We start from the raw sequence: 19,301 nt of genomic DNA, 5'->3' as shown, positions 1-19,301 counted from the left end.
AATACGCTTTGGGCCTTATTTTGGGGCAATTATCTGATGATTTTAGAGAGAAGTGAGAGTGTTATAGAGAGAGGAAGCAGATAAAGTGTGTAATGACCCAACCGGTCATTTTAACTTTTAGAACCTCGTTCCCTAAAATAAAACTTCTTATAGGTGCTTATAATGATTTATGACTTGCGGGGATGGTTGGTTCGGGATTTGGAAGTGCTTGGGGTGAAACCAGAACACTTGGTTCCTTAAGTTGGCCTTAAAGTGTTAAGTTTGACTTCGATCAACATTTTGTGAAAATGACCCCGGAATAGAATTTTGATGATTCCAACAGCTCCGTATGGTGATTTTGGACTTAGGAGCGTGTTCGGAATTTTATTTGGAAGTCCGTAGTTAAATTAGGCATGAAATGGCTAAAACAAAAACATAAGTTTGGAAGTTTGACCGATGAGTTGAATTTTGGATACCAGAGTCGGAATCCAGTTCCAAAAATTTTCATAGCTCCGTTATATAATTTATGACTTGTGTGTAAAATTTGAGGTCAATCGGAGTTGATTTGATAGGTTCCGATATTGAATGTAGAAGTTGAAAACTCTTAGTTTCATTAAGCTTGAATTGGGGTATGATTCATGGTTTTAGCGTTGTTTGATGTGATTTAGTGGTTCTACTAAATTCGTATGATGTTTTAGGACTTGTTGGTATATTTGGTTGAGGTCCCAAGGGTGTCGGGTGAGTTTCGGAAGGTTAACGGATCAAAAATTTGAGTTAAAAAGCTGCTGCAATTTTTCCTCTTTTGTTGGACATTCTCGGCTGTGATTGAGCCCAGGTATCGAGCCCAGAGTTGACGAGGTACATGCTCGAGCTAGTGTATCGAAGCCATGATCGAAGGTCCAACTCGAGGGCCATGATCGAAGGTCCAGCTCGAGGGCCATGATCGAAGGCAAGGCTCGAGGGCCAGGATCGAGACCCAAGATCGAGGGTCACAATCGAAGGCTCAAGCTCGATGCCATGATTGAGGCTATGATCGAAGGCCCAACCTCGATGCCCTGATCGAGGCCATGACCGAGGTCCAGGCTCGAGCCTGTGATCGAAGCCCTGATCGAGGCCCTGTTCGAGGACCAGTTCCGAAGGCTGCTGGGTAGTTTTATAAAAAGAGGGCATTCGTCCCATTCGCTATTTTTAATAAATTGGAGCTTGAGCAGAGGCGATTTTTGATAGATTTTCAAGGAAAAGACATTGGGGTTAGTGATTCTAACTTGGAGTTGGTCTATAAACATAAATATATCATTGTTTTCATAATTTAGTTAGTGTTTTGAGATTTGAAATTTGGAAAAGTTTAGAAATCTCATAGAAACAAAATTTTGAGATTTCGGTATCGATTCGGAGTCGGATTTGAGTGAAACTGGTATGGTTGGACTCGTAATTGAATGGGTTATCAGATTTCATAACTTTCGTCGGATTCCGAGATATGGGCCCGCGGGAGAATTTTTAATTAATTTCGGGATCTTTTTTTAAAAATGTAGTATTTTCTTATAGAATTGATTTCTATAATATTTAGTGATTTTATCGAATTATTTTGGCTAGATTCGAGCCAGACGAAGTTGGATAATCGTGGAAAAGTCCTTATAGTGGATTAAATTGGAGCAAGACGAGGTAAGTCTCTTGTCTAATCTTGTGAGGGGGAAATTACCTCATAGGTGATTAAAATTAAATAATTGTTGCTAATTGTGGGGGGCTACGTACGCACGAGGTGACGAAAGTCCGTGCGTAGCTACTATGAGTGCTAAAGTTCGGGTAGTTTAAGACTCAAAGCATGCCTTACTTGTGTAAATTGTATTCTTTGATTTATTTATATTAATTGATATCTATTTGAATATATTGTAAATTGTTAGATAAAGATATTAAAGGAGGGAAATTTCATGAAATTTCATAGGCTTGATTGTTTGTTTAAATCAATTAATTATTAAAAGAAATTATTCTCTTCCCGAATTTACCTTATAATAAATATACTCTCCTTCCGGAGGCACATAAGAAAATGTCCTCCTTCCTTGTGGAGCGGGCCGAACGACTCGGCAGGATAGATGAATCTATGGATCGCGTCGCATGTCCCTCGGCAGTGTACACGACACTCTGGATCGGGTCGTACGTCCTCGGAAGAAATCGTGCTTAATAATAATAATTACACGATACTTTAATAATTTATTTCAGCTTGTGAAGCTAATTAATAAATTGGAAAATCCTTGGAATTTAATGAATTATTATTCTTGCTCGTTTAGGAATTAATTGTTACTCCTGTAAATGAGATTTAATTGATAAATTAGAATTTATTTGAATTGAAGGAATTTAATTAATATATTGAGAATTGTTACATTTGAAGGAATTTGATTATTTCCGCTGATTAAATAAATTATTGTAAATTCTGTAAATCATGCTGATTTAAATATCCTAGTTTTATTTCAATTATTATTGACCTATAGTGAGTGTCAAAGTCGGCCATCTCGTCTCTACCACTTCGAGATTAGGCTTGATACTTACTGGGTACACGTTGTTTACGTACTCATACTACACTTGCTGCACTTTTTGTGCAAGATCTGAGATAGGTACTGGTGGAGGTCCTATCATCACATACCCACGTCATCCCGAGGCATAGTGGTGAGCTGCATTTCTGAGCCGTTCTGCAGCTACCAGTGTCTCTTCTGATATTTATATTCTGTCTATTTCATTTCAGACAGTATTTGGAGTTTTGTATAATCTACTAGATGCTCATGCACTTGTGACACCGGGTCTTGGCACACACATTGGTAAAAATTGGTATTTTATTATTTTCTTGGAATAAAAGTTTAGCCAATGTATGTTTGACTTATTAGTTGGCTTGCCTAGCTATAGTGTTGGGCGTCATCACGACCTATAGGTGAAATTGGTTCGTGACAACATGGTATCAAAGCACTTGGTTCACGTAGGTCTCACAAGTTATGAGCAGACCTAATAGAGTCTTGCGGATCGGTACAGAGATGTCTATACTTATCTTCGAGAGGCTATATGGTGTTAGGAAACTACCTTTCTTCATATTCCATCGTGCAATTGATGTAGTACTAAATATCCTTCTCTTATTCTCTCACAGATGGTGAGAACACGCTCTAATGAGATTCCAGACCAGGGAAGAGCTACTCCCTCAGTTGCTAGAGGCCGAGGCAGAGGCCGAGGGAGTTACTAAAGGCCGAGGCATAGGCCGATAGAGGGCGAGGACGTCCCAGAACTATTCCGGTTATGCCGCCAGTGGATCCAGCATATAATCCCATTATTTAGGAGCAAGGTGAGGTGCTTATGGCAGAGCCAGCTTAGGTAGACTTCACATCTGCACCGGGATTTCAGGATGTCATGGGTCGTATGCTGCGATTCATGGACAATATGACTCAGGCCGGTTTATTTCCGACAGACCCAGCCATATCTCAGGCGGGCGGGGGAGCACAGACCCCTACCGCGCAGGCTCATGGACATGAAACTGCTATATATCAGACCCAGGGTGCACTACCCGTGGGTGGAGTCCAACCAGTGGCAACAGCTACACCTTTGCACAGGCCAGCTGTAGCCACCGATCCTCAGAAACTATTGGACAGATGGACTAGACTACATCCTCTTGTCTTCGGGGATGAGCAACATGAGGATCCACAGGATTTCATTGATCGTTGCAAGGATAGACTGTACAACATGAGGATATTAGAATCCCATAGGGTTGATTTCGCTACTTTTCAGCTAGAGGGTAGAGCCCGTAGATGGTGGCAGTCTTATGCTCTTAGAAGACCAGCAGATTTTCCTCCCATGACTTGGGATAGGTTCACCCGTAACTTTTTGGACAGGTATATTCCACCCTCCCAGAGGGAAGAGTTGCGGTTTCAGTTTGAGCAGCTCCAGCAGGGTCAGATGTCAGTGACTGATTATGAGGTGAGGTTTTCTGAATTATCTCGCTATGCACTAATGATACTCCCTACTGAGGCGGAGAGAGTGTGAAGGTTTGTAGCCGGTTTACATACTGGTATTCAGGCCACTATGGCTCGAGAGGTTGAGATGGGTACTTTTTATGAGCGAGTTGTGGATATAGCCCGAAGGATTGAGGGTGTACGTCAGCGGAGCCGAGAGCAGATTATGAGAGATAAGCGGTTCAGGTACTCTGGAGAGTTCAGAGGTGCTCCGTCCGGGGGAAGAGGTCAGTTCGTGAGGGGATAGTCCAGTAGACCCCCATATCCAGAACCACTACCTCCTCGAGGTGCTCCAGTGCGACCTTATCTCATTGCTATCCCAGAGAGTTCTTACCACCCACCAGCTATTCAGGGTCCTCCCAGTGGGTATTCAGGTCCCCAGGGCCAGACACTTAGTCAGTAGCCCATCATACCGAAGAGTTGTTACGAGTGCGGGGATCCTAGTCACATGCGGAGGTTTTGCCCCAGGCTTCGAGGTAGACCAGTACAGCAGGGTCAGCAGCCTATTATTACCGGACCAGTTGCTCCACCAGTAGTCCGACCACCCAGAGGTGGAGGACAGGTGGGTAGGGGTCGTCCTAGGGGTGGAGGTCAGCCTGGCGGAGGCCAGCCAGTTGGTTCTCCAGCTCGGTTCTATGCTTTTCCGGCTAGACCAGATGTAGAGGCCTCAGATGCCAGGACTACAGGTATTATTTCTGTTTGTGGCAAAGATGCCTCAGTATTATTTGATCTAGGATCTACGTATTCATATGTGTCATCTCTATTTGCTCCATTTCTAGGTGTTTCTCGTGAGTCCTTGAGTACTCCTGTTTATGTGTCCACTCCTGTGGGCGATTCTGTTGTTGTGAACCGGATCTACCGGTCCTGTATTATTACATTCTTTGGTTATGAAAATAGAGCAGATCTCCTATTGCTTGAGATGACCGATTTTGAAATTATTCTGGGTATGGACTGGTTATCTCCATATCATGCTTTTCTAGATTGTCATGCCAAGACTGTTACCTTGGCCATTCCAACATTGCCTAAGCTGGAGTGGAAGGGTTCGCATGTTAGTTCATTTAATCAAGTTATTTCTTTTATAAAGGCTCAACACATGGTTGAGAAGGGTTGTTTGGCTTATCTAGCCTATGTTCGGGATACTACTACAGAGCCTTCGCCTATTGATTCAGTGCCTGTAGTTCGGGAGATCCCCGATGTATTTCCGTCAGATTTTCCAGGTATGCCACCTGATCGTGATATTGATTTCTGTATTGACTTGGCTTCAGATACCCAGCCTATATCTATCCCACCGTATCGCATGGCTCCGAAAGAATTGAAAACATTGAAAGAATAGCTTGTAGAGTTACTAGCCAAAGGGTTTGTCAGACCGAGTGTATCGCCTTGGGGTGCACCAGTATTATTTCTGAAAAAGAAGGATGGAATAATGCGGATGTGTATTGATTATCGCCAATTGAACAAAGTCACTATTAACAACAAGTACCCGTTGCCACGTATTGATGATCTATTTGACTAGTTGCAGGGTGCTAGGGTATTCTCTAAGATCGACTTGAGGTCGGGGTACCATCAGTTGAAGATTCGGATGTTCCGAAGACTACTTTCCGTACTAGATATGGTCATTATGAGTTTCTGGTAATGTCTTTTGGTTTGACTAATGCCCTGACAGCATTTATGGATCTGATGAACAAGGTATTCAGGCCATATATTGACTCATTTGTCATTGTCTTCATTGATGACATTTTGATCTACTCACATAGTAAGGAAGAGCATGAGCAGCATATGAGAGTAGTGCTTCAAACATTGCGGGAACAAAAGTTATATGCTAAGTTCTCTAAATGTGAGTTTTGGCTAGAGTCTGTAGCATTTTTGGGACATATCGTATCGGGCGAAGGTATTAAAGTTGATCCCAAAAAGATTGAGGCAGTTCAGAATTGGGATCGTCCCACTTCGGCGACGGAGATCAGGAGTTTTCTGGGTTTGGCAGGTTATTATCGTCGGTTCGTGGAAGGTTTTTCATCTATTGCAGCACCTTTGACCAAATTAACCCAGAAGGGTGCTCCATTCCGATGGTCCGATGATTGTGAGGTGAGCTTTCAGAAACTCAAGACATCATTCACTACATCACCAGTGTTAGTGTTGCCTTCCGGTTCGGGGATGTATACAGTGTATTGCGACGCTTAGCGCGTTGGCTTGGGCTGTGTATTGATGCAGGAAGAGCAAGTTATTACATATGCTTTACGTCAGCTGAAGTCCCACGAAAAGAATTATCCGGTACATGATTTGGAGTTAGCTGCGATTGTTCACGCTCTTAAGATTTGGAGGCATTATCTTTATGGGGTGTCTAGTGAAGTTTACACTGATCATCGCAGTTTGCAGCATTTGTTCAAGCAGAGGTACCTAAATTTGAGACAGCGCAGATGGCTGGAGTTACGAAAAGATTATGATATTACTATCTTGTATCATCCGGGAAAAGCAAATGTGGTTGCAGATTCCTTAAGCAGAAAGGCAGAGAGTATGGGTAGTTTGGCTTTCATTTCAGTAGAGGAAAGGCCAGTAGCCTCCGATATTCAGTCCTTGGCTAACAGACTTGTGAGGCTGGATATTTTAGAGCCCAGCCGAGTTCTTGCATGTGTTGTGGCCCAATCTTCACTATTTGAGCAAATCAAGGCTCGCCAGTATGATGACCCACACCTGGTGGTTCTTCGTGAAATGGTACTACGAGGTGGTGCCAAGGAAGTCACTATTGTTGCATATGGTGTTTTACGACTCCAGGATCGTCTGTGTGTTCCTAATATGGATGAACTGAGGAAAATGATACCGGAGGAGGCACACAGTTCTCGATATTCTATTCATCCAGGTGCTACGAAGATGTATCATGACTTGAGACAGCATTATTGGTGGCGGTGAATGAAAAAGGACATAGTTGAGTATGTAGCTCGGTGTCTAAATTGCTAGCAAGTTAAATATGAGCACCAGAGGCCAGGTGGCCTACTTCAGCAGATGACAATACCAGAGTGGAAATGGGAACGAATTACTATGGATTTTGTAGTTGGGTTGCCGCGGACCTTGAGGAAGTTTGGGTGATTGTTGACAGGTTGACTAAGTCAGCACATTTTATTCCTGTTGTGACTACGTATACTTCAGAGAGGTTGGCCCAGATTTATATTCAGGAGATAGTTCGGTTGCATGGTGTGCCAATTTCCATCATATCAGATAGAGGTCCTCAGTTTACTTCACATTTCTGGAGAGCAGTACAAAGTGAGTTGGGGACCCGTGTAGAGCTCAGCACAGCCTTTCATCCGCAGACCGATGGACAGTCAGAGAGGACAATTCAGATTTTGGAGGATATGTTCAGGCCATGTGTGATTGACTTTAGAGGTCAGTGGGATCGTTTCCTGCCTTTGGCCGAGTTTGCTTATAATAACAGTTACCAATCTAGCATCGAGATGGCTCCATTTGAGGCTTTATATGGTCGGCGATATCGTTCACCTATCGGATGGTTTGAGCCAGGTGAGGCTAAGTTATATGGTACTGATTTGGTAAGGGATGCCTTGGAAAAGGTAAAGTTGATTCAGGAGCGATTTCGTACAGCACAGTCCAGACAAAAGAGTTACGCGGATCAGAAAGCGTGTGATATATCATTTATGGTAGGTGAAAAAGCTCTCTTGAAGGTTTCGCCGATGAAGGGAATTTTGAGATTCGGGAAGAAGGGCAAGTTGAGCCCAAGGTTTATAGGCCTATTTGAGGTGTTGAAATGAGTTGGGAAGGTTGCTTATGAGCTTGCATTGCCTCCCAGCCTATCGGGAGTTTCCGGTTTTTCACGTATCTATGATCCGGAAGTATCATGCCGACCTATCACATGTGTCAGACTTCAGCATAGTTCAACTAGATAATAGCTTGGGTTATGAAGAGGAGCCAATTGCCATTGTTGATAAACAGGTTCGCCAGTTGAGGTCCAAGAGGATTTCTGCAGTAAAAGTCCAGTGGAGGGGCCAATCAGTCGAGGAAGCGACTTGGGAGGCCGAGGAAGACATGCAGAGCAGATATCCACACTTATTCAGCACTCCAGGTACAATTCTAAACTCGTTCGAGGACGAAAGTTTGTTTAAGAGGTGGAGAATGTAATGACCCAACCGGTCATTTTAACTTTTAGAACCCCGTTCCCTAAAATAAAACTTCCTGTAGGTGCTTATAATGATTTATGACTTGCGGGGATGGTTGGTTTAGGATTTGGAAGTGTTTAGGGTGAAACCAGAACACTTGGTTCCTTAAGTTGGCCTTAAAGTGCTAAGTTTGACTTCAGTCAACATTTTGTGAAAATGACCCTGGAATAGAATTTTGATTATTCCAACAGCTCCGTATGGTGATTTTGGACTTAGGAGCGTGTTCGGAATTTTATTTGGAAGTCCGTAGTTAAATTAGGCATGAAATGGCTAAAAACAAGAACTTAAGTTTGGAAGTTTAACCGATGAGTTGACTTTTTGATACCGGAGTCGGAATCCAGTTCTAAAAATTTTCATAGCTCCATTATATAATTTATGACTTGTGTGTAAAATTTGAGGTCAATCGGAGTTGATTTGATAGGTTCCGACATTGAATGTAGAAGTTGAAAACTCTTAGTTTCATTAAGCTTGAATTGGGGTATGATTCATGGTTTTAGCGTTATTTGATGTGATTTAGTGGTTCTACTAAATTCGTATGATGTTTTAGGACTTGTTGGTATATTTGGTTGAGGTCCCGAGGGTGTCGGGTGAGTTTCGGATGGTTAACGGATCAAAAATTTGAGTTAAAAAGCTGTTGCAATTTTTCCTCTTTTGTTAGACATTCTTGGGTGTGATCGAGCCCAGATATCGAGCCCAGGTATCGAGCCCAGAGTTGACGAGGTACAGGCTCGAGCTAGTGTATCGAAGCCATGATCGAAGGTCCAACTCAAGGGCCATGATCGAAGGTCCAACTCGAGGGCCATGATCGAAGGCAAGGCTCGAGGGCCAGGATCGAGACCCAAGATCGAGGGTCAAAATCGAAGGCTGAAGCTCGATGCCATGATTGAGGCCATGATAGAAGGCCCAACCTCGATGCCCTGATCGAGGCCATGACCGAGGTCCAGGCTCGAGCCTGTGATCGAAGCCGCGATCGAGGTCCAATTCGAGGACCAAATCCGAAGGCTGCTGGGCAGTTTTATAAAAAGAGGGCATTCGTCTCATTCGCCATTTTTAACAAATTGGAGCTTGAGCAGAGGCGATTTTTGATACATTTTCAAGGAAAAGACATTGGGGTAAGTGATTCTAACTTGGATTTGGTCTATGAACATAAATATATCATTGTTTTCATAATTTAATTAGTGTTTTGAGATTTGAAATTTGGAAAAAGTTTAGAAATCTCATAGAAACGAAATTTTGAGATTCGGTATCGATTCGGAGTCGAATTTGAGTGAAACTAGTATGGTTGGACTCGTAATTGAATAGGTTATCGGATTTCATAACTTTCGTCGGATTTTGAGATATGGGCCCTGCGGGCAAAAGTTTTAATTAATTTCGGGATCTTTTCTTAAAAATGTAGTATTTTCTTATAGAATTGATTTCTATAATATTTAGTGATTTTATCGAATTATTTTGGCTAGATTCGAGCCAGACGGAGTTGGATAATCGTGAAAAAGTCCTTATAGTGGATTAAATTGGAGCAAGACGAGGTAAGACTCTTGTCTAATCTTGTGAGGAGGAAATTACCTCATAGGTGATTAAAATTAAATAATTGTTGCTAATTGTGGGGGGCTACGTACGCACGAGGTGACGAGAGTCCGTGCGTAGCTACTATTAGTGCTAAAGTCTGGGTAGTTTAAGACTCAAAGCATGCCTTACTTGTGTAAATTGTATTCTTTGATTTATTTATATTAATTGATATCTATATGAATATATTGTGAATTGTTAGATAAAGATATTAAAGGATGGAAATCTCATAGGCTTGATTGTTTGTTTAAATCAATTAATTGTTAAAAGAAATTGTTCTCTTACCGAATTTACCTTATAATAAATATACTCTCCTTCCGGAAGCACATAAGAAAATGTCCTCCTTCCTTGTGGAGCGGGCCGAACGACTCGGCAGGATAGATGAATCTATGGATCGCGTCGCATGTCCCTCGGTAGTGTACACGACACTCTGGATCGGGTCGTACGTCCTCGGAAGAAATCGTGCTTAATAATAATAATTACACGATACTTTAATAATTTATTTCAGCTTGTGAAGCTAATTAATAAATTGGAAAATCCTTGGAATTTAATGAATTATTATTCTTGCTCGTTTAGGAATTAATTGTTACTCCTGTAAATGAGATTTAATTGATAAATTAGAATTTATTTGAATTGAAGGAATTTAATTAATATATTGAGAATTGTTACATTTGAAGGAATTTGATTATTTCCGCTGATTAAATAAATTATTGTAAATTCTGTAAATCATGCTGATTTAAATATCCTAGTTTTATTTCAATTATTATTGACCTATAGTGAGTGTCAAAGTCGGTCATATCGTCTCTACCACTTCGAGATTAGGCTTGATACTTACTGGGTACACGTTGTTTACGTACTCATACTACACTTGCTGCACTTTTTGTGCAAAATCTGAGACATGTACTAGTGGAGGACCTATCATCACATACCCACGTCATCCCGAGACATAGTGGTGAGCTGCCTTTCTGAGCCGTTCTGCAGCTACCAGTGTCTTTTCTGATATTTATATTCTGTCTATTTCATTTCAGACAGTATTTGGAGTTTTGTATAATCTACTAGATGCTCATGCACTTGTGACACCGGGTCTTGGCACACACATTGGTAGAAATTGGTAATTTATTATTTTCTTGGAATAAAAGTTTAACCAATGTATGTTTGACTTATTAGTTGGCTTGCCTAGCTGTAGTGTTGGGCGCCATCACAACCTATAGGTGAAATTGGGTCGTGACAAAGTGTCTTGTTCATCAAATTTTTGTCCAAGCCTTGAAATCCAACAAGAAATCCCTCAAGTTCTTCATCAAAGAGGTAAGGTTCTAACCCCTAATCTTCAATTTCGAGTTTGTGTAATGATGGGTGATTAAGAGTATGATTCTTGGGTGTAAGAATATTATTTATACGTACCAATAAGGTTTATGGAAAGAGTGTTGAGTTCAAATGGGTAAAGATTGGGTTGAAAATGGTAGAAATCTTCAAAGACTTCAATTGAAGATTTGAGGGTCGAGTTGATGTCGGAATTTTGTGAAATCTGTATGGTTGGACTCATGGTTGGATGGGCGTTCATATTTTGTAACTTTTGCCGGGTTCCGAGATGTGGGCCCCACGGGCAATTTTTAGTTAATTTGGGATTTTTATTGGAAAATTAATATTTTCGTATGAAATTATTACAATAATTGGTATTGACTCAATATAATTGATTGTGGCTAGATACGAGGCTTTTAGAAACCAATTCTCGTGGTAAGGGCAAAGCAGAATAAAGAATTACACTGTTTGAGGTAAGTAACACTTCTAAACTTGTTTCTGAGGGTATGAATCACCGAATTTGGTATGATATGAATTGTTTGGAGGTGACACACACGATAGGTAACGAACATATAGATGTGCACTACAGAAAGTGTATCTTGAATAAATCCTGTGAAGTAGTAAAATTAAAGAATCATGTTATTATCTAAACATGTGGCACATGTTTGAGGAATTAAGCTGAGGCTAGTAATAAATATCATGTTTAGGCTATGTGCCGATATTTTAGGACCCATGGGGTCGTGATGCTATTGAATTAATTATTCTACAACATACATTTCACACTCAGTAATATTTGTCCATTGTTAGAATATTTATAGGATTGAGCTGCGCAACGCACCTGCAGCAGGCCTTATTGGCTTTACTATTTTATGGATCGGGGCTGCCCACCTGCAGTAGGCCTTATTGGATTTACTATTTTATGGATCGGGGTTGCCCGCCTGCAGCAGGCCTTATTGGCTTTATTATTAAATAGATAGGGGTTACCTGCCTGCAGCATGCCTCATTGGCTTTATTATTATATGGATCGGGACTGCCCGCCTGCAGTAGGCCATATTGGCTTTATATCACGCTTGGGCTGAAGGATCCCCTCCGAGTGTCTGCACACACCCCCAGTGAGCGCGGTCGACTTATAGCGTTTGGGATGAAGGAGCCCCTCCGGAGTCTGTACACCCCTAGTGAGCGTAAATGATTATATATATTCGGTATGGACTTCCTAGAGCATGGACTTGCCTTACTTACTGCTTATATATATATATATATATATATATTATAATGACTTGCCTTACTTATTTAGATTGTAATGAATTTATCTGGACATGGATCTTGTCTGTATCATTTGCATTTGGGGATAAATTACCCCAGGGCTGGATTGGCCTTATACGGTACTGAATGACTGACTGTCAGTCGATGTGTATATATATACGGGTTGGAACACCCCGGGGCTGGACTGGCCATAAACTGTACCGAGTGACCGAATAATTGGTGACCAGTATCTATATGAGGTCTTGCTACTGAGATGTCATATTCCTCATATCATGCAGTATTGATCTATTTCACTTGTACTGAGTTTAACTGTTGAACTTGAAAGCATGCCTACATTTCTGTACCATTATTTTTACTGGACTGTACCTGCGGAGCTCATCATTTCTTTCAGCCCAGAGGTTAGTCTTGTTACTTATTGAGTTAGTTGTACCCATACTACACTCTGCACCTTATGTGCAGATCCAGGTGCTTTCGGACACGGAGATTGTTAGATTTCAGAGTACTATCAGTTGGAGACTATCAAGGTAGCTGCTTGGAGTCCACTGACCTTGTCTCTCTTTCCTTCAGTTATTTTACTGTTCTATACTTTCAGGCAGTGGTTTTTATCAGTCAAACCTTGTATTCACATTAGATGCTCATGTACTCAGTGACACCGGGTTTTGGGAGTGATATATTTGAAAAATTGAGATTTCTTCCGCTGAATTTAATTATTTTGTTTTCAAATTTAAAAGAAATTGTAGTTTATTGGGATTTTTGGCTTGCCTAGTATTGAGATAGGTGTCATCACGACATGTGAGATTTTGGTCGTGACATATATATACATCTTAATATAGCTAATGTTATATCGAATATAGCTTATATACTATACACTTAGTATATATACTATATTATACTATATATATATATATATATATATATAGCTAATGTTACATAGAATATAACTTATATACTATACACTTAGTATATATATTATACTATACTATATATACATCTTATATATATATATATATATATATATATATACATCTTAATATAGCTAATGTTATATCGAATATAGCTTATATACTATACATCTCATATATATATATGAATATTAAAATTTAGGATCTTAAATCAATTTAATATTATGTACATATATGGTATAGTATATATATATATATATCAAATATAGCTTATATATATATACTATACCATATATGTACATAATATTAAATTGAATTAAGATCCTAAATTTTAATATTCAATATTTAATATCGAATATAGCTTATATATATATATATATATATATAGCTTATATTGTGTGCTAACTCAATATAATTGGATCAATTGAAAATTTAATTATATTCGATTAAAATTTACTATAATTGAATTAAATTGTATTTTGCGCGCATAAGTGTATTTTATATATAATTTATATTGTTAAATATATATATATATATATATTGTAAATAACAATAATTTAAATAGATTTTTATAAAACCGACCGAAATCACTCGGTATATTAAAAAAGGAAATATAATATTTAATTAAATTTCGATCGAACTCGATCGGAAATCTCGAGGTCAAACGGTCAACATTTTTTTATTATTTCCGACCAAAATTTCTGACCGAATTCGGTCAGAAATCTGTGTATCTTCACCAACACCAGACGGGTTTTCTCCCCATTTTCCTATTTTGAATCCCTCTCTTCCATCTCTCTTCTACCCAAATTCCACCCCTCCTCCCCCAGCCCCACCACGCCCAGCCCCCACCTCTCCCAGCCCCCTCCTCCCCGAGCTCCCACCTCGCCAAGCCCCCTCCCCCAGCCCCCACCTGTCGCCGCTGCCACCTGCCACCTGTCGCTGCCTCCACCATTGTCACTACCATTAAATCTCTTTCAAGGTTAGTGTTCTACCTTATTACTCTTTTAATTTTCAGAATTTAATTTTATGTAATTATTTTGAGTTTTTGTATATTTAGGATTTGTGTGACTAAATAGGGTTTTTGAACTACATTAGATTTAAATAGGGGATAATATTGTTCTATTAGTGTGCTAACAAATTATAATTAATTAATTATGCTAATTATGCTTAACTAATTATGCTAATTATGCTTAACTAATTATGCTAATTATGCTTAATAAATTGTAATTAATTAATTATGCTTAACTAATTATGCTAATTATGCTTAACTAATAATTATGCTTAACTAATTATGCTAGATTAATTGAGTCTGCTAACAAATTATAATTTATTATGCAACTTAATTCTAGAAATTAATTTGAATTATGATCAATATAACATGTAATTTATTCATTCTTTTTGTAGATGGAATATCGTAGTTGGATGTATAATAGGAATTATCTTAGTCGTCGGTTTTTGAGGGAGATATTTATAGAAGGGGTTAAGGAATTTATTACGCATGCAATGTCACTTGAACCGTTTTGGATTGGAGGGTTGATTAGGTGTCCTTGTGTGAAGTGCAAGTGTTTGCATTTTTTTGGATCGGAGGATGTTAAGACTCATCTTTATAAAAAAGGGTTTATGGATAATTATTTTGTGTGGACTAGTCATGGAGAGATTGATGGTAGTGATGGTGTATTTCATAACGTAGTTGTTGGTGAAAGTAGTAGGTCGGTGGGGAATAACGTTCAACATCCTAGATACCATGAAATGGTTGCAGATGCTTTTTGGATGCACTTCGATTTTTAAACCCATGAAACTGTTGAACAACCTCCTAATGAAGAGGCAAAATATTTTTATGAACAGTTAGAGGCCGCTAGTCGTCCACTAAGGGAAGGGAGTATGCACTCTTAGTTGTCTATTGCGGTTAGATTATTAAGTATCAAATCAGATACCAATATTTCTCAAGCGGGAATAGATTCTTTCATTGTCCTTATGAGTGAACTAGATGACCCAACTTTCAACATACTTGAAGATTTCTATAAGGCTAAAAGATTGGTTTCTAAGTTAGGACTCTCATCTATGAGAATCGATTGTTGTGAAGATGGTTGCATGTTGTATTATAAGGGTGATGCAGATTTAGAAAGTTATAAATTTTGTGAAAAACCTCGTTTTAAGCGGCTTTCCAGCGGGACGAAGGCTGTTGTGAAGTCGATGCATTACTTACCTCTTATTCCTAGATTAAAGAGGTTGTACGCATCGATGAGTTCCGCTCCTCATATGAGATGGCACTATGAAAATAGAAGGTCGCCCGGTGTTATGTGTCATCCTTCAGATGGGGAAGCTTGGAAGCATTTTTATAGGATGTATCTGGATTATGCTAGTGAACCGAAGAATATTCGGTTGGGTTTGTGTGTTGATGGTTTCACGCCATTTTCTACTTCTGCAACACCATATTCATGTTGGCCGGTCTTTATTATGCCGTATAATCTTCCACCTGAAATGTGTATGACTAGTCCATATATTTTTTAAAATTGTGTTATTCCCGGTCCCCACAATCCAAAGAGTTTGATTGATGTATATTTGCAACCTCTGATTGATGAGCTTAAACAGTTGTGGTATGATGGAGTTGAGACATATGATATATCAACTAAGAAAAATTTCAACTTGCGTGCTAACTTAATGTGGACCATTAATGATTTTCCTGCGTATGGAATGTTGTCTGGGTGGATGACTGTCGAAAAGTTAGCATGTCCTTACTGCATGTAAAATGGTAAAGCGTTCACTTTAATACATGGCCGAAAGCAGTCATGGTTTGATTGTCATCGTCAGTTCTTGCCAGTTGATCATGAGTTCAGAAGGATGAAAAATGTATTCAAAAAGAATACAGATGAACATGATTTGCCACCTCCAATTTATTCCGGTGAGGAAATTTGGGAGAGGGTTCAGAACTTTAATAAAGTTACCGAGGCCCTACCTTCTAGATTTCCTGGATATGGTGTTACTCATAACTGGACAAAACAAAGCATATTTTGGGAGTTGCCATATTGGAAGGATAATCTTCTCCGACACAATCTTGATGTCATGCATATTGAGAAGAACTATTTTGACAATTTGTTCAATACACTGATGGATGATAAGAATAAGACAAAAGATAACCCGAAGGCTAGACTGGACTTACAAGAATATTGCAGGCGACCTGAATTACATTTGTAGTCTGGGAACAATGTAAGGTAAGGTGTTCAAGCCCAAGGCCAGCTACACATTCACTTTGGAACAAAGACGTCAGATTTGTGAGTGGGTTACAAACATAAAGATGCCCGAGGGCTATGCATCGCACTTGGGAAAATGTGTCGATATGGTTGAGGGAAAGCTGACTCATATGAAAAGTCATGACTGTCATATATTCATGGAAACCTTAATCCCTATTGCATTTTGTGGTTTGCCTGAAAATATATGGAAACCCATCACAGAGATAAGTTTGTTCTTCAAAGACTTTTTTTCTACCATATTAAGGGAAGAAAACCTATTTCAAATGAATAGAAACATTCATGTAATCAGTAATAAGCTGGAAAGGATTTTTCCATATGGTTACTTTAATGTGATGGAACACCTTCCAATTCACCTTGTACACGAGGCGCGACTTGGAGGCCCGGTTCAATGCAGGTGGATGTATCCATTCGAGAAGTAATGATCAAACCTTTATTTATTCTTGTAATTTTCTTTAAAGTTATCATCTAATATGACAATGTACAGGACTATCGGCAAGTGTAAACGATTTGTTAAATAGAGGAATAGGATTGAAGGATCCATATGCGAAGCCTATCTTGCAAAGGAAACTGCCCATTTTTGTTCTTACTACTTTGACAGTCATGTGCCATGTGCTAGAAATAGGGCCAATCGGCACAATGTGGTGATTGAGATTGATCCATTATATCCACCAATATCCATATTCAATCAACCAGGCCGAGGTTCTAAAGATCGAACAAAAAGGGGCCTAAGTAGTATGGAGTACAAATCAGCTTCAAATCATGTGTTGCTAAATTGTCTGGAAGTTCAACCCTTTCTTAAGTAAGTGCTGACGTAAGATTAATTTACATGGGCTGCTATTTAATTTAGTTGATGTAACTAACAAATAATTTTCAATGCGTCGCTCAGTGACTTCGTGAGTCAATTTGGTCATGGTGCTGTATATTTAACATTTGAGGCATGGTTTAAAGAGTGCGTAAGTGCATCTTACATACTTTCTCACATGTGAATATACATACTTGTTAATATACTTGCTCACTTGTGATTTATTTAACGCTACATGTAGGTCAATAATCCAAACAACGGTGTTAATCAATTTTTGAAAGACATATCTTGGGGACCTGTACCTACGGTTACGACTATGTCTAAGTATTATGTGAATGGTTACAAATTTCATACCGAGGAATGCTCCAAGTATAAAAAAAATGCAATAATAGTGGGGTGTGTGTCAAAGGTGGTGAAGGCAACCAGAATGGGAAAAATGATTATTATAGTGTGATCATAGAGATTCTAGAATTGTCATATTCAGGTTGGCCAAATAAGAAGATCATACTTTTTCGATGCAAGTGGTTTGACCCAACACCTAGAAGAGGTACAAATGTACACTCTCAGTACAACATAATTGAGGTTAATAAAAAGAGGGAGTATGATCGCTATGATCCTTTTATAATTGCAAAAAGAGTTAGACAAGTGTACTATGCTCCATATCCATTGCGGAGGGATAAGGCTGATTAGTTGGTTGTAATCAAAACAAAACATGTTGGTAGGGGTGGAAGTTGAGAATGTGCTAGATGTTGCTTACCAAAATGATACCTCAAGTGTTAACCAAATGGTGGATGATCAGTTAGAAAATTACTTGGAGCATCCTCAATGCATATTAGAAGAAATTGATATGGAGGAAATAACAATCATAGAAAATAAGGATGAAGAATCACCTAATAAAAATGAAATAAGTGAAGAGGAAGGATTTTCAGACGAGGAAGGATATGTCGACGAAGAAGATAGCATGTTAGTTTTTTCAAGCGCTCTCAACTTATATAGATTTAAATTCTCAATTCAAACATTTTCTTTAATTTATGCAGTTGACCGGTAGGGGTCGAGGTAGGTCTAGAAAGGATAAAAGGCCTATTGATCATGATGATGGTGCTACACCCTCGCTTCCTTCCACTCCACACTTGCATCCGTCTGTTGTTGATGGCCGTCAACAATCTTCTAGGCACACATATATTCCACCACATCCATCTACTCATCATACTACCCACCATTCGCCCTCCCAGTAGTATTATTACCATTCTCCGCCACAGGGCTATATCCCGCTTCCTCCATATGATCCTACAAGTAGTTGCATGGGTCCATCGAGTCAGAAGTCACAGAGCCATGTGGTACACCCGTTATCTGCTCCATTTACTTCATCTCCAGCTGGATCGCATCCATCTAGATTTCAGCCAGCCGGATCGCAGCAGTGGTTTGGTTCGCAGCAGGGGTCTAGATCGATGCAGGGGTTTAGATCTGTGATGACCCAAAAGGTCATCTTATGTTTATAACTTGAATCTGAGCTCTTAAGCATTACAAATCTCATTTTTAACCTTCTCGATTTGCGTGCATAGTCCGGACAGGTTTCCGAAAAGCGTTTACGTTGAAAACTAATGAAAATAAGAATTTTTGCCTTAAAAGTTCATTTTTGTTGACTTCGGTCAACATTTTTGGTAAACAGGTCTGGATCCGTGCTTTGACTGTCCCGGTAGGTCCGTATCGAATTATGAGACCTAGGCGTATGCCCGGAATTGAATTTGGAGGTCCCTAGCTTGAGTTATGAATTTTTGATAAAAATTAAAAGTCTGGAAATTATAGAATTGATTGATATTTGGCATTGTTAGTATCAGGTCCGTATTTAGGTTCCGGAGCCCGGTACAGGTTCATTATGATATTTAAGACTTCTCTGTGAAATCTTGTGAGAAACGGGGTTGATTTGACGTGATTCGGACGTCCAATAGAGAAGATATGAATTTTAAAGTGTTCTTGAGAATTTCATTTAATTTGGTACTAAATTCGTAGTTCTAGGTGTTATTTTGGCAATTTGATCGTGCGAGCATGTTCGTATGATGTGTTTAGACTTGTGTGCATGTTTGGTTTGGAGCCCC

The 19,301-nt window shown here is 39.4% G+C and overlaps 1 long non-coding RNA gene across 2 annotated transcripts; it reads left to right on the top strand.

Annotated features, from left to right (window-relative positions):
- Positions 1-16,692: 16,692 nt before the first annotated feature.
- On the top strand, positions 16,693-18,120 carry LOC138896741 (uncharacterized). Of its 2 annotated transcripts, XR_011410144.1 has the most exons (4): positions 16,693-16,818; positions 16,888-17,202; positions 17,290-17,356; positions 17,447-18,120. It is a non-coding gene; the product is annotated as an uncharacterized lncRNA (long non-coding RNA). The 2 variants fall into 2 exon arrangements; XR_011410143.1 differs by having other exon boundaries at positions 17,290-18,120.
- Positions 18,121-19,301: the final 1,181 nt, after the last annotated feature.

The sequence above is a fragment of the Nicotiana tomentosiformis genome, chromosome 8, assembly GCF_000390325.3.
Source record: "Nicotiana tomentosiformis chromosome 8, ASM39032v3, whole genome shotgun sequence".
Classification (NCBI taxonomy): Eukaryota; Viridiplantae; Streptophyta; class Magnoliopsida; order Solanales; family Solanaceae; genus Nicotiana; species Nicotiana tomentosiformis.
This window is presented reverse-complemented; position numbering and strand designations above follow the sequence as displayed.